This window comes from Galeopterus variegatus, unplaced genomic scaffold (genome assembly GCF_000696425.1).
Source record: "Galeopterus variegatus unplaced genomic scaffold, G_variegatus-3.0.2 Scaffold6118, whole genome shotgun sequence".
NCBI classification, from domain to species: Eukaryota; Metazoa; Chordata; class Mammalia; order Dermoptera; family Cynocephalidae; genus Galeopterus; species Galeopterus variegatus.
In genome coordinates, this window is record NW_007732229.1 from 50,759 (window position 1) to 59,345 (window position 8,587).

Genomic DNA, 8,587 nt, shown 5'->3' on the forward strand with positions numbered 1-8,587 from the left:
TATGGTAAGAATACTTGATATGAGATCTACCCTCAACAAATTTTTAAGTGAATAATACAGTATTGTTGAATATCAGTACTATGCTGTGTAGGAGATCTATAAAACTGATTCATCTTGCATGAATGAAACTTTGGCAACTTTCTTATATATCAAATGTGGATCATGGCAAATACAATGTCAAATGTATAATGGGTGCTTGATAATTTTTAATGGATGTTTTCATAAATGACTTAATAAGACTCTATGTAGACCACAGGGCTTCCAGTCAAGATGGCAGAATAGATGGTCCCCAACATCACTCCCACAAATCAACCAGTTTACAACTATTAAAAAGCAACAACAGCCAAGCTGGAGCTGACAGAGCTCAAGGGAAGAGGAGGAGAGACATATGGAGTTCATGAAGACAGGGGAAACCACTATGAGAGAAAGAAAGGATCACTTCCACTGAGCCCTGGCTGCTTCAAAGCTGGAGCTAGTGAGTGCACAGAGCAAGAGCTGGCAAAAGCCACAGCTGTGCCCTTCATATGAAGTTGCTTGGAGGCTGCAGGTGAGAAAAGGGCCTTGGTGGCCCCCTGGCCAGCAAGACCACTAACAGGGTTCCCGTGAACCCATGTAGGAGTGATGGGTCACAGACAACTGAAAAAAGGAGCCACTCAGAGGCCAGTGAGCCATTCCAAGGGACCAACACATGGCCCATCCCAGGGGAAGTGTTTGGAGTGTGGGCAGTGGGGCAGACAATCCACCCAGGGAACACTGGAACACAGCTTGGACAACTGTTCTGCCCTCCAATCATCACAGCACTACTCAGTGGAGACTAATCAGGAATACAGAACTGCAGGTGGTGCAGTTTGCTGAAAAGACTCAGGCCCAGACTAGAGTTTCCACACAACCCAGGTATAAAGCACCTCACAAGAACTGGAAGTACATCCAAGGTCAACAATTAAAATCTGAGCTGCCCAAAAAGCCTTCCCCAGGGAATCAGCAACAAAGCAGAAATTTAGCTCAAACACAGAGCTCAAGTACTGTTTCCCACAAGAAATTCCCCCATTTTAGAAGTAAGCAAAGGACAACAAATTAGTTCCAGTGCAAAGTTTAAGTGGTGGGAGCAGTGAATAATCCAACACGGAACTGAAAGAGAAAACAAAATACCCACAGATCAGAGACAAAATTTGATATTAACCAGTAAAGGTCCAACGCCATGAGCCTCAGGCATGCCCCCCTGACTGTAACACCCAGCCCAGCGATTACTATCAGGTTGTCATTGGAAATGCCCCAGGCTCTCGAGCCAAGGCAGTAGGGGGCCAAGGGCCTAAGCCACACCCCCCGACATCCACAACCAGCCCAGCAGTGACCACCAGGCCACCATCCATAGCACCCCAGGCTCCTGGGCCAGGGTGGTGGAGGGCCGATGGCCTCAGCCACGCCCCCTGACATCTGCATCCAGCCCAGCAGCAACCAAACTGCCAATGGACACCCCCTGGTCTCCCTACCAGAATGAGAGGGGTGCCACGGGCCTCAGTCATGCCCCCTCCCTCCTCCTCTTCCCACCTTATTTCCATTCCACTTCTCCTCTCTTCCTCTCCACCAACCGCTTCACAAGAACATCATAGAATGTAAATACTAATAATACTAATAAGTCGATTAATTAAATAAAAAAGAAAACAGATGTTATATGAATAACCATACTCCCAGCTACACCATTAATTTGGTAGTCCTAAAATCAACTGAAAATATTTCTGGCCTATCTTTGATGAATACAGCCTGCAGCATTTTCAAAGTGATTCTGCTCCTTGATTACGTTCTTAGAGATTATTTTGGATATAAAAAGCCATTCTCTCAAAGATAGAGAGATTGTATTGTCCATGTGGCTGACAAGAAATGATTTTAAATTGTTTCATAACAAGCAATTTAAAAAGAAGTATTTTGAATCCAAAGGCTTTTCAGTAAGGGGTAAGTGAAATGTGAATAAAGAGAAAAGCTGTGAAAAATTGCCAGTGGGATAAAGAAAAATCGGGGAAGAAAAATATACCTGAGGTTTTCAGTAGAATATATCTTGTTAAAAATACTCACTATTTTGTTGATACTTTTATTATGAAAATCATTCAAATATCTGTCATTTTAGTGGCTTACATTTACAACTCATAGGGGTACCTTGTTAATATGTTTACTCTCATCTCATCTCATCATCATCAGCCTCTACCATTGATTCTGTAATATATTTTTTTCCCTCGATTTCTTACCAAATGTGAGACAGCTTAATAATGGTTGAAGTCTTGTGTCTGTGTCTATGGAATGCTGTGTCTGTGCCCAGCACCACCATATTTTGTGTAACTATAAGAGGGTTACCCAAATGCTATGAGGATCATTTACTTTAGTGTTAAAAACTGACATAATAAAATCTGTTTTTCAGGCTTACTGGAAGCATTAGTGAAAATATATGTAAAAACCTCAGTAAAATTCTTGATATGTAATTGATATGTAAGTTGACAGGAATAGTAGCTACAGGTACTATTATTTTCTATGCATTTTAGCAGCTCATATGAAGATAAATCTCCTCTTCCTAACTTGGACTGCCTTGTTCAGCCTTGCACCCCTTATTGAGGTTTCCATGAAAAATGAAACAGAAGAGATATTTCAATCAAATTAATATTTATATCTGAGAGCTGAGCAGAACTTTTGCTTCAAGTCCTGTCTTTTATATCAACCTGTTGGTAAAGAGAAATATATTCTTTCCTTTGTCTGTAAAACCAAGAGTCTAGAGATATGATTTCATTACATGAATACTTACTAAAGATTTAGTTTGCATTGAGCATGAGCTCAGAACTGTATAAGCATTCATAAAAGACAGATTTCTGACTCAAAGATCATATTGTTCCTGTGAAATTTAGATAAATAAAATAGGTAATGCCAAAAGTATATGTACAGACAAAGTCAGAAAGATCTCAGATGAAGGAGCATTCAAATCTCTCAGGGACTTCAGAAAGTGTTTACAAAAGAGATGGAACTAAAGACAAAAGTGGGAGAATACTCTAGATAAAGATTACAATATGGACAAAACAATGTAGCTGTGATACTATATAATGTATACAGGAAGCTACAATAAACAGGTATGCTTGAATAATAAAGTCTGAAAGAGAAAATGTCAGAGGCTAAGGTCAGACTGGCAGGCTAGCATCAGATAGAAAAGGTTCATGCTAAAGGTTAGGGATTGCAGCTTGTAGGCAGAGGAAAACCATTGAAGATTAGAGAGTAGGGGAATCACAAAATAATATTATTATATTATGTAAGCCACCTATCAAGCTTTGTATAAGAAAACCTAGAATGGAAGAAAACTGATGAGAGCATGACCAATGAAGAGGGCTTTGCAATCGTCCGGACGAAGTTGATGTAGCCTTGGACTAAAGTAGCAATGGGAGAAGTTGCTTCAAGAGGCATTGTCTGGCTTTCATAATTTTCAGAAAAAGTGAAAGAAAGGAAGAGTCTGATGGCAGATAAAGTTTCTAGACTGGGAAATTAAGGGTTAGAGTTGCTATTAACCAAAAGCAGAAAGCAAAAATACAGCATAAATGGGGAAATAAACTAATTTGGGAGTATTTTGTATTTGAGGAAACTAGGGACTTCCAGGGTGACATATAAAATGGTTAACTTAAAAATACAGGTTTAGCATATGTTTGTGACCCTAAAAGTCATTTTAAAAAATGGAATCCATGATCAGATTTTCATTTTAATTTCTGTATTTATGGGAGATAATAAACTGGCAGCAGAGTACCGGAGGGGAAGGAGATGGTTGGAGTCACCCAGATGCCTGCTAGAAGTAATTTAACAATGGCAGAGAGGTGAATAAAAGTGGGAAGAATTGTGAATTATGAAATTATGAAGATATCTCAAGAGTAGTTTATGAATTTACTAGTGAAGCTGAAGTAGAGGGAGACTAATGACTATCTCCAAATAGCTACTTTAGAAAGCTTGGCAGGAGATGATACCATAGAAGGAGGTAATACAGGACAGAGAGAATCTATTAGTCAGAATATTAAGTTGCAAGTGAAAAAGTCCCCCCTTTAAATTAGCTTCGCAAATAAACAGACAAGATAATTCATTGGAAATATATGCAGTAGTTCATATAATCAAAGGAATAGCTATGGGAAGTGAAGTGGCTTAGGCTACTCCAGAGATTAGAAGTGGAGAGTCAGATATTTTCATCTGATCTTGATTCCAGCTTTATTCTCTCATATAGAATATGTTTTTTAAAATGTGGTTAGAAGTATGGCCACTGGCACCTCAGGTTTAAATATATCTACTTCAATGACCCAGGAAGAAAACAATTTCCCTCTCCCAGCTTCTGAATGAACTAGCCTTGGTTACATTCCTACTCAAGGGTTAGAAGTATGGCCACTGGCACCTCAGGTTTAAATATATCTACTTCAATGACCCAGGAAGCAAACAATTTCCCTCTCCCAGCTTCTGAATGAACTAGCCTTGGTTACATTCCTACTCAAGGAACACATTTCTGAAACCAAAACCAATTACAAATAGGCCTTCAAGGGATGAATGGGGGTGAAGGATTTGTAGTACAGAGGGAGTGGGTGTGAAATAGACAAAAACAAAGATTGTCAATTGCAAGGATTGTACAGTAGAGATCATGAGTTCTTAGTGGGAAGTACTGAGACTGAAGTACCAGTGAGACAGTTGAGTAGAGTTGTCTAACTGTAAGTTGAATCAAGTAGAAATAAATTCTGGTCTTGTGTTCAGAAAAGAAATTAGCTTAAGGTGTAGTACCATGAATGCACTAATAAGATACTTGATGGTTTCTGAGTAATTTTGCATCTAGAAAGTGAATCTCTTAGTTGGATGTTAGAAGGATTACATAGGCAGCATGAATGGAGGTAACTGAGCAAGAACTGGGGCTTTCCACTGTGCATTTTAGCAAGCAATATATTGATCTTGCAAATTCATATGTTCAAAGTATATCACCAAGAATCCTTTTCTCAAATGGGAAGTCACATGCAAGTCACCAGCAAGAAATGTCTATTGTTTCGACATCACATGAATTCAGAAACAGCAGACATGTTCTCTATGAGGATTCTCTAAAGGAGTGTATAGAGTGCTAAATTTTACACGAAATTTGACAAGTTTCTTTCTTCCACTTTCATTTTCAAGACCCTCAATTCATTTTTGACAGCAGTCTTTTGTTTTCTTTTATCCCCAATTTTTTTCTCATAAGAAAGCTCTAGACTGAGGTTATAAATTCACTTTCTGTTTCCCACTTTGCTAGGAATAGTATTTCTACACAACTGTTTTTCTTTTAATACTGTCTTATTCAAGGCATTATTTAAACACTAAGTTCTATCACAGTGGAATTTCTAGCTCCATCACTGAACTTTTTCATAAGAATCCGTTCCCTATGCAAAAGAGATTTAAAAGTATGGTGCTGCTGAGTTGGAGGACTTGTGCACTGGCTCATTCTGTCCAATGTGGATAAAAGTGTTTATTTTTCTTATAGATGTTGTGTGTTCTACAAATGTGTGAAAAAATTAATAATTTGCCCAGTGTGAAAGTCCTAATGATATTTTGGCCTACCAGGCAAATTCTAGCCAGCTTCTCATAGAAGACAAGTCTCTTGGCACCCAATAAACAAGAAATAAAGTACCATTGTTATATTTTCCTGTACTTCCACATACCCCATATCAGTCTGCCTGAAGATTCTGGAGACCAGGACACATTAGTTCATCTTGAAAGTGCTGTGTGTATTTTAAAATTTAAAGAAAGATTCTTGTATCAAAATAACAATAAAGAAAGGTAAGAAGGAGAGGAAGTCACAACCAAAGAATTACTCAGACCTAATGAAATAAGTAACGAATAAGGAATTAGTATTAATCAAGAAGCCAATGGATGGATTCCTCATTATATATAAAGCGATATCATTAAATATAAAGTATATGTCATTGATCTGTCAGTATCTCATCAACAGTAGTCTCCAACTGGCCCATATAAAATGCAGAGAAGTATGAGACGAGAACTCCCCATTAAAAAATACATGAAAAATTTAGAGTGATCCCAGAATTTTTAAAACTTTCACAATACTGGAGTTTTCGAATACACTGTGAGGGAGCTCCTGAGTTTGGTTTAATTATATATAGTTTTAAGAAAGAGGCTGACTTTCAAGTGAATATTTCCAGCAGGCAATTGGTAATGTGGATCTGCATTTGCAAATTGTTCACATGATTATAATATCTGGTTGATTCAAAACAAGATTGTAATACACTGAACATCTTATCCATATAATTCTAAAACTGAAATTTGTGTGAAATGGATTGAAGGGTACTACTTACATTTATTCTACAATTGTCTGGCCAGAATGGATGCTTTTTAGCCAATGTTTACAAATTTATAGGTTTTGTGTGGTAAGAGGTAAAATCTCCTAAGATGTGATGGTCAAAAAGAAAATGTTCTAAAGCAAAGAAAGGAGATGGTGAAGGCTTCTGAAGAGCCATCTTTGGAAAACAAATGACTTCTTTTTAGACTTGCAAGCAAATGGAAATCCAACAGTAATTTTCCAAGTGCTTTCACATCTTGGGCACGGGGGGTGACAGTCAGCTTTGTGTCTCATGAACATTCATAACCAATAAAAAAAGTATAGAAGTTATTTATTTTACTAAATTGATACACATTCTGGTTCTTTTACAGGGCTGATTAATCAAAACAGTAGTTAATATCACATTTATAATTAACCTAAAAGTAATAAAAATGTGTATTTATTTTAAGGAGATACCATTTTATGATAGAAAAGTTATTTTGGAGCCTCCAGATACTAAGTAACTCTATGTGTTCTCAATAAAAATTTAAGTGTCATGTTGCCATTCCCAAGCATATTAATTATGTTTCTAAAAGTATTTTCTTAATTTAAAGATCATATGACTTTTCTTTTATTACATATGATGATAATCTTTGTCTTACTAAATATTGCTTTAAAAGTATATCAGTTTAAATTAAAACTTTCCAACCTTCTACTTTCACACAAGGAGAAAAGATTAAAAGAGGGCAGTGTCAGAAATCCCAAAGTCAAAATTATCTTGGGTTTCATAAAGCTCTGAAATATATTAAAACCTAGGAAAACTGTTAATATGTGAACATTAATTTTTCAAGATACATTTATTTTAACATGTACAGAAATTAGAATAAATTATAAGAAATGACACATGAAATTTGTAATAAGATTTAGAATTTTCAAGGATCTGAGGAATGTTTTACAAAGGACTCAGGAATGTAAAACATGTGAAGTGCCTAAGAATATTTAATTCAAAAAAAACATTACTATTATAATAAGCATATAATATTTTGGAGCATTCATTGCATCTCAAAATATACACACACAAAAATTATATGAACTATATCACCTTATTCTCAGAAAACTTCAATATGGTAATTACTGTAATTATTCCAAATTTTAAAAATAATTGGAATCTGTTTTCTTCATACCAGTAATTGAGTAACTTTGATGGGCTATACATATAACAATGATAAAATCGAAACAATGATTAAAAAATATATATAGTCACCAAAATGTAAGCAAAATCAGGCAGAAATGTGAGAATCTGTTTTGAAAGACAAACTGCAATATGTGTGATTTATAATTTTGTAGATCACCGCCCAAGGACACTTTATAATCCTCAAAATTTGGGTAGCAAAAAGCCACAGTTTTCCTGGATTAACATGTCAGATAACAGAGTTCGGGATTGGAAGAATAGTCCTATAATTAATGAGGTTGGGGGTGGGGTTATTCCTGGAAAGAGGTAAGCTCTACCATGCATGCATAAAATTTGTCAAAATATTTGGCTCATCGTTATACCACATACTCACATATTCAAGCCAGGTGTCAGATGTGCCAGCAAGAATGCACCAATTGGAAGTTGAAGTAGATATTTCAAACGCTGTCTTCTGTAAAGGAAGCAGAGTTCAAAATTTGACACTAGTCAAGTTAACTGCTCACTGAAAACAACTTTAAGAAACCATGAGAGAACCCAAATTCTCTGCAACATATCATTCACAGTATCCATTATCACATTAACATCCTTAGACATGTAAAAAACAGGAAAATGTGATGTGTACTAAAGAGAAAAGAAAATCAGCCAATAGTAAACCAAATCCAAGATGACCCAGATACTACCGTAATAGAAAGGTTAAAGCAGGTATAACAAATATGCTCAGGAGTTTAAGTAAAAATATAAGCATAATGAGTGAACTGGTATAGAATCTCAGCATATAAATGTAAACTACAGAGAATCAAATGGAAAATCTAGAACTGAAATGTACAACAACTGAAAAATAAATCACCAGATTAGGGTTAATAGAAGATAGGATAAGACAGAAGAAAGAGTTGGCTTACTTAAAAGAAGATCCATAGAAATTAATAAATCTGAGGAACACAAAGACAAAAAAAGAAAAAGAAAAAGAAAAAGAACAGAGTCTCAAAGGCATATAGGATGAGATCAAGTAGATTAAATAAATGTAATTAGAGTCTCTGGAAAAAGAGGAGAAAAAGAATAGGGACAAAAAAAAAATTCAGAAATAACCCCTCCCCCCCCCCCCC